Here is an 11,902-nt window from a genome sequence, read left to right on the forward strand (position 1 = left end):
ATACTTTCGTGACTAAAATTTGTCATTTTTTCAAGTTTTCTACATACATACTGCTTTAATTTTAGGGGAAAGGATGATTGTTTTGCTCCAAGAGATTTGGACTCATGGGCCAAGGAACTCACTGATGTATTATGCTGGGCAATGTGTCATAGCAGATAAAACCATGAAAAGTGTGTTAATATACCTCTGCAGCTTAGCTTGATTTTCAAACATATGAATCAAGCTATAAAATAGACAAGAATCTCAGGTTTGAACTTCAGTACATCACATTTCTGAAATGTACAATGGGTTCTTGCCTTTAGACTGTGTTGTATGCCACTGTAGAAATGAGTTATCAAATTTTCGCTGGTGATATCTTTGCTTCTCTACAAGAGGATCTCCTTTTCAAGTCTTTGGGAATTTTAATTGACATCCTTTTGCTCTGCTAACATAAGACCCACCTAGTCCCTAGGCTTAAATCCTTAGGATTATCACAGCCTGCAACCTACCTACCAGCAGCTGAGCAGGGCTTGGTGTTCTCTCTGGCTCCTGGTATGTGTGTGCATGCCAGCCTGTTTCTCTGGTTTGCCTGCCCACTAAATGAGCAGAGCAGCTTGGAGGCCCAAAGAGACAGCTGGACATACATGGTTTCACCCCCAAACTTAACAGCAACTCTTCAAGGTCCAAATTTAACAATCTCTAGTGTGATGGTCTTCCTTTAAGTAGGTTAATAGAGTGGGCTGGAAATGGGCCATTTTTTCTGTGTAGAGTTAGCTTGAAGTATAAGTCCCAAGAGTGGTGGTGGTATACTCAAAACATGTAGCATCAGTTTAGAATGGAAAACAAAGACCTGTCAATCTTGTTCTCAACCAGTTCCTGAGAACCTAGTACCTGGCAAATAGCAGCACTCAGTATTTGTTAAATGAGTGAGGGAGATAAGGATAGAATTTCCTCTAGCCATTTTTCAACCTTGTCATCAAAGCCCAGTTTTAGAAGGTGACATGGACTGTGTTGGAAAAATAGTCTGATCGGGAAATTATGGGTTATATTATTTTCCATGAAACAGATACTTCTGCCTTTAGGAAAGGCAATAGCTCAATAGTTTAACCCAAGTTAAGCAATCAGAAGTTATTTTCCTGTTATAAAGACTTTATGAGGTAAAAGACAACACTAAGTCTTTGTAAGTACGGTATAAGTTAATGCCCAGTAGTCAGGGACTAGTGAGGGATGATACTTTATGTTGTTGTCAAACCCAATATTAAATGAACAAATGTGTAGTGAAGAACAGAAGCAATAACTACATTTTTTAGAATGAACACCACTACATCATTTTATTGGTTAATAATACCCCATTATAGTTTGGGAGAACCAAGCCAATACAGAAACTGTTAAGAAAGAGAGTATACATGTATCTAGTTCAGTGCACAAAATAGAAAAGTTTTAAATTCTAAGTTCTTTTCTTTATAACAGTACAATATTTTCTTCTCCTTTTTTATTGCTCCTTTTCTCAGTTCCATTTTCATTTCTCTTTGCTTCAGAGCACATGCTTACTATGTTTAAAAGATGGTTTGCTGAGGCTGTGCCAGCATGGTATTCACCATTTGGTCCTCCCTAGCCTTAGTCTCTGTAGTCTCCTCTCCCTGCTGTCAATACACCCTTTACCAAAGAACCCACTCCTTTCCTAGGCCCTGAGGCAGGAGGAAGTCACAGGGTTCCATCAGTCCCACTCCCCAGACACAGCCTCCTGCTGCCTTTATAATTACTTAGTGAGCCTTGACCTCAGCCCTCTTCTAAGAACTACCTCAACTCCTTTCTTGTGCCAGAAGCCCTGTCCTGTTAACTTGCAGGGAGCTTTACTTTTCTCTGCTGGTTTTCTGTGCACTCTGTTCTCCCCAGTCACACTAACCCTGCAACATAGACTCTGCTATGCACTTATAATAATAGACATGCTGGTGGCAACATTTATTTGCCTCCAATTCTTTGTTCCTAGATTGTCCGCATCCATACTCTATCCATCATATCTGGACTCCTTCCCCCCATTACCTAGGTTGGACATCCTTATGCCTACTGTTCTCCTGGACTACCATCTGTTGTTTGCTCACTACTCTCTGACTATCAGATACTGCCTGGAGGCTGGAGTTCCTCCTCCTGAGCATCCAGAACTGGGGCCTTCCCACATCAGCTCCAACTCAACCCACAGTAAATCATGTCCTTTCCCATCCTATAGCAGTTCACTCTGCCTTTCACTGACCTGAGAGAGGTGGGTTTACAATCTATTACACTTTATTTCTTAATGAGATAAAAATAACTATTACATATATCTAGTTGGTTTAAAAATAATAAAGGTGTAATAGCTTTATGTATATGCATGTATAAATAAAACCTGTAGCTGATTCTGCTTACTCCTAAACTCTGATCCTACTCAAGAATCCTTTTAGCACTAGTAGTCCAGAAAACTCAGGGTTTTTAATTGACTATGATTACGTATAACTGACTATTCAAAGGAAGGCAAGGTGTTCCCATAAAAGACTCAAATTGAGATAACTGAAGAGATACAATTCTGGATCAGGAATGCTGAGTCATTAATGTTTCTACTATACCTACAGTAGTATTCTACATGTTCATCTATATGTTCCATGGTGGGGCCTCCCCGGTGGCGCAGCGGTTGAGCGCTGGGTTGCGAAGCTACCCGCGACCTCTGAGGTGCCAGCTCGATCCCCGGCTGCTCCCCGGACACTGGAGGAGGGTCCCACATGGCACGCAGACCTCTCCTGCCGCCCGCTGCTCCCCTCAGCAGTGTACTTCGGTCCTTCTGCCAGCTCTGCTCCCCGCTCTGGCTCTGGTGAATTCTCTCACCCTCCCGCGCTTCTGACTGTACCCAGTGCATGTATAAACAAACAAACAAACAAACAAATAAATAAATAAATAAAACATGCCTCTATAAAAAAATTAAAAAAAAAAAAAAAGATATGTTCCATGGTGTTTTAAGATGCCACCAATGTGACTGCACATACTAGTTTATTCATCAGATACAGTGGGGGTACATATCCCTGTGCTGGATTGGAAGTCAGAGGCCAGGAACTGTCTTATTCTTACTCTGCTGTGTCTCTAAGATATAACCTGCCGCTTGACACACCAACAGATGGTATATACTTATTTACAATAGTAAATACTTATTGAATGAGTGATTGAATTTTCTAGACATTATAATGGATCCCTGTCCCCTAAAATCTGAAAATCTAGTAAAAATAAGATGTACATATTTCTTCATTTGATGGTTGTTTCCAAGACAGGATTTATTACCCTTCATGATAATTTATACTTTAATTTGTTCTCTATTGATAATTTGCCCTTAAACTACCATTTTTGAACATTTTAATCAACCCAGACTGCGTTCCCCTCCCCCCCCCCCCCCAGTATTTTTGAGAGTTAATGGTAAAGCACTCATCTTGATAGAATGAGAACCTAACAAGTGTGGTACATGACAATACAGTTAGAATTAGCATTGACATAAAATTCTTAACAACTGATTTTCAACAAATGATGCTTGGATTCTGAATTTCCACTTGTTCTTATATCCTCAATTCTTTTATGTCAGCATTTCTTTTAAAATGTGTTCTTTTACATTTAATTTGCCACCCACTTTAAAAATCTGTCTTCCTAACTGTATACCTGAATTTGACTAGTTAGTCTCCTTAATTGGTCATTGCCTCTTTCAACTGAGTGCCTGATTTTTCCAGATTTCTATTAATAAAACACCATTTTCATCAAAGTCTGGGAGCCACTGATGTATGGCAACATTCTGTTAAACTGGTCTCCCGACTCCCTGCAGAAACCACATTCTTTCTCCTTTAAATATCATTCTGTCTGCAATGCCCAAACCATCTCTTGAAGGAAGTCATCTTTGCTTCATCCTAAACTCCTTTCCCTTCTCTCTATATGTATCATTGACATTTTTGCATAGTTAAGCTGTTCCTGTGTCTCTCCCTAACAAGATTTCACACCTTTAGTCACTTACATGTGAATTGGGGCTTCTTCGGTACCCAACCTGAGGAAGGACCATTTATCCAGTACTGAAATACACAAGGCATCAAAATAGCTTCTCCTAGCTGGGCATTATAATTACCAAAATCTTTACCTCTGCTAATCCAGTTTTTCCAGATAGAAATGAGGGATGATTGAAAACTCCTTGATGCATCTGCACTGCTGCTCTACGCCTAAAAATGAAAAATGATGCTCTTGATGCTGATCCTCCCTCCTTATGACCTGCCCCTGTTCAAGGTCCCACAGTTGCTTTATTCACTGTGCTGAGCACCAGGGTGACTGCATACAGGACTCCAAGCAGGTGCCATTCATGTCCTGCTCTGTGTGAAAGGTGCTCCTTAGAGTTGTATGGTATAAAACCTGCACCTGGCCCTACTGAACATCACAAAAGTGCCACCCAATTCTAGACAGGGAACCTAGTCCCTGTCTTTCTTGCTTGAAGAATCAGATTTTTTTCAAGTGTCAACCAGTCACTACAAAGTAGTGACAAAAACAACCCAATTTGTTTGACTTCTTGAAGAAGCAGTACCAAAATAAGCAGGTAAAATCCATCTAAGAATTGAGGGACCATGTAACCAACGTGCACAAGATGGAGGCCCCTAAATCTGGCGTGATCGAGTATCTCTTTGACAAGCATGCCCTGGGAGAAAGTGCTGCGAGCTAAGTTAAGCCCTATGCTGGCTTCCCATAGCCAGGAGGGTGACTTCCCTGGTCATGCATGTTAGGGTTACCTATACATTTTCCATAAGTTGTACCAAAACATCTACTTAAATCTCTCATTTATACCATTCCTTCAAATAAAGTAATTTTTTTTTTTTTTAAAAAAAAGCTAGTTTCATTTTTAATTGTCCAAACATACCTTTTAGGGCCTTTGGCAAGATATATGTAAGCATTTGTTAATTCTGTTTTGCAAACTCTGTACATATACAACTAAATTAATTAAAAAGAAATAGAAGAAAAATGTTGGCTTCAGTAGTTTTTGGAATTGTGGCCTAACGGATGACAGTTATTTTCTTCAATAAACTTTATCTTTCCACAGTAGGCAATAGTTCTTTAATAATCAGAAAAATTAATTTTATTTATTTTTAAATAAATATGGATTGATGAAAAAGATTGGGGTAAAATGAAAGTGGCAAGATGCATATTGTCAGAATGAAGTCAGTTCGATTTACTCAAAGTTATTATCAATGTGAGTGTTCTTATTAACAAGTTATTGTGCCTTACACTTTTAATAATGCATCATAGTAATCAGATTTTAACTATATATACATCATAAGTCTTCAAAACTAAGATGTTGATTATAGGAAGCCATCATTGCTTTATGTACAGCTAAGAAAGCAGTGTCAAACTAAGATACATCAATAGTAGAACATCCTCATTTCAGGGATAAGTTCTCAAAAAATGTGTATCTAAGGATATCATGAAACCCAGTGTGTTTTAATGCATCTGAAAGGCATATATAATGACCAGTAATTTGAAATGTTGGGTTTCTAGTTTTTGACATACAATCTTACTCACTTTTTATGAACAATCCTCAAATAGCCACACTATGAATGTTAACCACAAGAGCAAGTGACAGTACAGTTCAACTGTGTGTAAACATGTAAAACAAACAAAAGTGAATAACTTATGATTCAGTCCCATAAAGTTTAGAAGAAATACTAGCATATAATCCAAGTCACAAGCTTGGATTATATTACAAATAAAAATTAACTTTGACAGCTGCTTACATTGAAAACGTGCCATGACAAGAAGAATTAAATATTAGATGTTAACACATGTTTTTATCTTTGGAAAAGTCAAACTAAACAATCAGAGAAATCTCATCACACTGGAGAATGATTTTACATCTACCCCGGAAGTTGAACAATAGTACTTGTTGCTTATGAGGCCATCAGGAAAAACCAGCTGTGGATTTCTTTCTAGTAGAATTAATTGCTTCCGCTGTATATAAAATTGAAAGAATTGGTGCTTTAGTGCGGAAAAAGGATATCCTGCTACACTGCTCCTGTTTCCTCACAAAGGCTATTATTGAGGCTTTTGCCATTAATTCACATGCATTGGATTATCCTGTGATGAAAGACCAAAAGGCTTTTCATTTTTATAGTCTCTTATCGCCTATTTATTTGGCACCTCTCTGGAGATACCTGCTCTTCTTCCAAGACCGGTTAATTGCTAGGATGTCAGAAGGTAGCTAATAACTGACTTCCTTTTCAGAGACTAATTGTGAGGCCATCTCTTTACTTTTTCTTAAGGTATCCTTTTTCGTTACTGAGAAATATTCTGAGTTGTCATTATTTAAAATTACAGTTGTCATTATTTGAAATGCAGATTTTCCTGCATTTTCAATGTTAACTTTGAATCCCTGCCCACCATACACTTTGTGACCAGCAAGTGACTCTTTTTATATATCCTCTTTGTAAATCTGCATTGTCCAATATAATAGCCACTTACCATGAGTGGCTTAGTAAATTTTGAATGAGCCAAAAGGAAATAAAATTCACTTTCTCAGTCTCAGCTTATTAAGTGCCCAATAGCCACACAAGGTTAGTGCTGCCATATGGGAAGAGTGTAAATAGGGGACATTTCCATTTTCATAGAAAGTTCTATTGGATGGAGCTGGTGTAGACTGTGACCTACTCAGCTTGGCCTTCATGAATGGTATCTGTGCTCATCTCCCTAACTAATGTTTCTCTTTTCACCATTCTAAACAAGTGGTAAGAAAGACCAAACTTTCAGGGACCATTTCTAAAGTTTGTTACTAGGGAAGTTTCTCTGAACATGTACATCCCCAGAAAGGGGGATCCTATTCAACAATTACAAAGTGACATGTTAGATGTATTCTTACCAGAATAAAAATAATTCTATAGAAGTGGTAGAAAATTGGCCAAAATGCTAATAGTAGTTGTCTCTGGATAGTAGAACTATTACTTTTTTCTTCTTCCTATTCATATGTGCTTTTCAGAATTCATTCAGTATGCACATGTTTCTTAATTAGTAAAAATTGCATTTAAGATAACCCATTCATTTATCAACAATTTCAAACTAAAGTGATTTCATCCAGCTCCAGTCTTTAAGAGAGGAAGTAGTTATTTTGAGCAACTGTTTCCTTAAAAATTACTCTCAACCAACAGCTTTTAGATCTGTATTCCCTTCTATCCTAGCATGAAAAGCATGTGAGAACCTATGATTGGGGTGCCCTAGAGCCCTGGTAGGGAGAATCACAGGACTTCCCTCTGGAAGAGATGACTCATGATCACTAGCAATCCTCTCACCCAAGCCTTTGCCAGACTTTTGGCCAGGATCCACACATTTCTAGACTATAGTCCAGAGTCTTAGAATCAAGGCCCAACAGGTTAAGGAGGCTCATGGAGCTCAAGAGGGCTCTAGTTTTACCACAGAGAAAAGAGCCATAAAAAGACATTCCTCATTTCCTAAAAGTTCAGGCATGATCGTACAGGTTTAATTAGGAACAGCAAGCTGTTTACAGCAAATTATAAACTGTATAAAGCAGACCTCGGTAGACACTCCCAAAGTATGTCCAATGAACCCTTCCTTCTCCAAGTCCAGATTCAGCAGATCTGACTTGGTGAGGTAGAGTGCTGCAATGCCAGTCAGACAAGTATTCCAGAACTTTCATGACCAAAGGAGATGGCCAAAGAGCTCATAGAAATCTCTTTTTTCTTTCCTTTTTTCTTTGAAATTCCAAGCCAATCCAATTGTTTTGATTGTTAAACCACCAACTAGTGAGACACTTCAGAAACAGGGCAAGCAATAGAGTATGGTGGGAAGAACACCAATTTTGGAGTCAGAATTCTGGCTGAACTTTATAATTTTTGACCTTGAAAAGAGTTTGTCAACCTCTCTGAATCCTAGTTTCTCTTCATCTATAAAATGGGAATAAATAATAACAATCTAATGAGACAAATGTGAGAATTAACTGAGTCAATGGAAAGCAGTTGGCAGAGAGTCAACAATCAATTAATTTTAGTTACTTTTCCTTTTCCTTCTAGAAAGTGATTGGTCCATTAGTGTTTATGTTCAAGGGGAAAGAAAACAAACTATAAAACTCATAATGAGCCTTACTTCAAATACAGCCCAGTGCAGTTCAGTAATTAGGATACAAGTTCTGCTTCAGCTTGGGCTGGGCTCCAGTTCTTCATTGCAGCCTTAGCTCAGGAATTTCCTTCTCTAGAAAGCCTTCACTGCCCACTCCCAGGCAGAGTTAGTGTCCCCCTGAGTAGTCCTGTCACATCCAGCCTTACCTCTATCACTTACCTGGCATTCTGCGTCTGAAACCAGAGTACCTAGCATAACATGGAGCGCATGATGTTATAGGGTATCTTCTCCAGAACATCAGTTTTATTTAATAACAGCTTAAAACCCAGAGCATATTTCTTTAGTTAAAATATTAGATTATAAAAGAAATTTCATGATTGCAGAGCATCCCAAGAGAATATGTGTTTGTTGTCATTTGCTTTTAGGTCTGTTATGCAGAAAAGTTGTAGTTCATTGACATATGATACTGAAATTATGTAGTAACTTGGCTATTTCTTCCATCAGGCTGTAAGCTCTGTTAGGGCAGGGGTTGTGCCTTGCTTGCCTCTGAAGTCACTATACTTAGCACCAGAATAGTTTTTTGAATGCTTGTGGAAGTGAAATTGATCCTCTGTCTTCTCCTAGTACTTTTGGGAGAATATACTATTTCTCCCAGAAGAGGAAACTTGAAAACATTTAAGTGACAGAACTTCACATTGAGTGTCTTGGAAGGAATACAAACCTAGCTGTGGTTCTTGGGAAAGGTGTTTTACCTATCTGACTCTGACTTCTGAACTTGGTAAGGCTATGCAGTCAACAGGAAAAGATTCATAAAGTACTAAACACTGTGCTTCGCTCAGAAATTGTTTGGAAAAAAAAAAAAACTTTACACTAAGTCTGGGATTTTTAAGATAGGAATTATTCAACTAGAATGTACAGAAAGGCAGCCCCCTTAGGAGGTGCAAGCTACAGAATCAGGGCTCATTTTAAACCATGTCTCAGTCAGTGATCTTATTTATGCTCTGAACTCCAAGGCAAGGTCCTTGTTCTTGGAACAGCCCTAGATAAATATTGCCAGTCCTTAACATAGAGCAGAGCCAGGGAATAAGGATCTCAAAATGACTGTGTCCTTCATTCCGTTGGTCTGGGTCCAGAGTAGCTTTACCAGGAAACTAATGACGTTAAGCTTCAGGGCCTCTCACTTTCAAAGGCTTCTGTGAAACAGGGAGTTGCTAGAATGTTTACTTTGAGAGGGCAAGTCAGGTTGCAGTCAGGGGACATTTCTATACAAGTTTTTCTGATAACTTGCCCAAAGAGATTGCAGAAGAAAGATAGAGATGCATGACTCCAGTAATTTGTTGTGACTTTTCCCCCTCATTCTAAATGAACAGTTTTGTCATTTTGTTTTCAAAATTGTATATTCTTTTTCTTAAAGATTGCCCTACAAAACCTAGATCCCAGGATGAATTAGGTTCTTCCCCAATCTGGCCCTGCTTTTCTCCAAAGCCTCCTTATCCTACAGCTCACCAGAATGTCACAAGCACATCAGAGCAGTCTCTGCAGCAGTCTCTGTAGAGATGACCCTGTGAGAGAGAGAATCACCCTCACTACTTGCACCCCATCTCCTATTCCAGGCACACATTGACGCTTTGTACCAGTTGCTCCTCCAGAAGTGCTGGGACCCTTTAGTATTCTCAAATGCCTCATTAGATATAAAAAAAAAAAAAGACCTTTCTTAGCTGTTTTCTCACCTGAATCTGAAAGCTGTTTTTTAAAAAAAAGATTTATTTATTTTTGTACAAGAATTGGGGTACAGACCAGAGATGTGGAGGGTGAGAGGACCCATCAGAGACAGAGCAGGGAACAGAACAGGCAGACGGACCAAAGTACACTGCCGAGGGGAGCAGCGGGAGAGACAGGAGAGGTCTGCTATGTAGGTTTCTCCCTGGCCGGCTGGGAATCAAACTTGTGCTGCAGTGGCTGCAGATTGCTTCATAGGTTGTGTCTTAACCCCTGTGCCACCGGGGAGGCCCTGAAAGCTGTTTTGAAATAGTATACCTACTTTTAGACATCAAATAGACTTTGGACTAGAGTTCGATATGGAATAAGCAATTTGCAAAGGAAAAAGTAGTCTATAAGAAATAACTTAATAAAGTGTTTTGGATTTTGAATAGAATTTGTTTGTGGAAAAAGGAACTCAGTTCCCAGCTTTGTGATAATAATGATGGCATCCTTTTTACAGTAGATGGGGAAGGAGTAGGGGGGAGAATATAATCCAACGTGTCCACTACTATGGAAAAGTGTTCAGTTTTTCAGTTTTGTTAACACATAAATGTGCTCCAAAGGGTCATTCCTCATTGCTGTTTTTTATGTGAACAGGTGAAAAAGAGATTCATAAAGACTCAATTATTAAATAATGTGAAAATGCAAACATGTGAAAAGTCTGAGGAGAGAATGTTGCCCAAGGAGTGTCCAGGGCGATGTTGTGTCATGGAAAAGCAGGCCCAAAGCAGGTGAAGAGGAGGCTGGAGAGGTTGCTGGGGCTGCATGTGAAGCTCTTGTATGCAAATTCATTTGGACTCTAAGAAGAGTTAATAGGAAAGCGATTTAGGAGTGTTAAGTAGGGTCATATTTATTTTTGAAGAGATTTCTATAGCTGCAGGAATGGGTGTAGAGTGGGTAGGGGGCTGAAGACAAGGGCTGTTAGGAAGCTGCTGAGATAGCTCAGAGGGAAGAGGTTGGAGGCAGGAAGGAGTTCTGAGGATCGAAAGGAGAAGAGAGATTCACAACAGATTCAGGAAGTAAATTTGGCAGCCTGTGGTAATTAGTGGTTGTCAGAAAGAACAGTTGTGAGAGAAGAAAGACACTTAGGTTGACTCCCAGATTTTTAGTTTCAATGACTGGGTGGTGCCAGCAGTTACCCAAAGAAAGAATATAAGAGAAGCAGTTGGGCTGTAGGGTGGTAAATTCAGACAGTGACAGCTCCAGAATCTTATGTTGAAGATGTGGAATTTGTCTTGAATCTGTGTTTACAATAACAAGCACTGTCTTACTTAGATTGTATGTTTAGATAGTATGGCATACATACGGTGAGTGACAGACTTGGGGGGCTTACCATTGCCCCACCATCCTGAATTCAGCACTGGACATTTGATTGTGAGTGACAGCAGCCCAATTTTAATAAACTAATGGATAAAGGAGAAATTTATCAAACAAAGGAAAAGCTGGGCATGGAGCCCCAGGGGTGGCTCCACCCTAGAGTCTCTGTGTGGGCAGAACCCCCCTCCCTCTCATTTCTAATCTTCTCTTCTCAGGGCCTTTGGACTTCTTTCTGTCCTATGGCAAACAGACCTTCTCCACACAGGAGGGAACGGAGATCCTTCGAACTCACACTCTTCCAGCTCACTCACCAGTGAGAAAAGGCTCTCTCTCTTCTCTCCCTCTCTCTCTCTCTCTCTCTCTCTTAGTCTCTCCTCCATTTAAACAAAACTCTAGGGGGAGGAGCTTATTGTGATCTGATTGTTCACAAACCCACTTCTTGAATTAATCACTGTACCTGAAGGGTCAGGGTCTGTACCAGGTGACTAGGATAAGGCCATTCCTCCAACCTGTGAAATGGGTGGGTTTGGAAGTGTCTGTGGGGCACCCAGGTGAGGAGTAATATTTGGTATGTGCATGTGCAGAGCCCTACACTGAAGATGAAGAGGTCTTACTATTCAAAAACATAGTTGATAGCCTTGACAAAATTAATGGCAGGGTTTATTCCACAAGCTCAACAATCAGATTAACTCATGATCATTACTATTCAGATAACTCTTAACATGTATTTTATAGAGGTTTA

The 11,902-nt window shown here is 39.5% G+C and overlaps 1 pseudogene; it reads left to right on the plus strand.

Annotated features, from left to right (window-relative positions):
- The first annotated feature begins 6,746 nt into the window (after positions 1-6,746).
- On the plus strand, positions 6,747-6,827 carry LOC119234992 (small nucleolar RNA U3; annotated as a pseudogene).
- The last annotated feature ends 5,075 nt before the right edge of the window (positions 6,828-11,902 follow it).

This window comes from Talpa occidentalis, unplaced genomic scaffold, assembly GCF_014898055.3.
Source record: "Talpa occidentalis isolate TD23 unplaced genomic scaffold, MPIMG_talOcc4v2.1 talOcc4.8, whole genome shotgun sequence".
Lineage (NCBI taxonomy): Eukaryota > Metazoa > Chordata > Mammalia > Eulipotyphla > Talpidae > Talpa > Talpa occidentalis.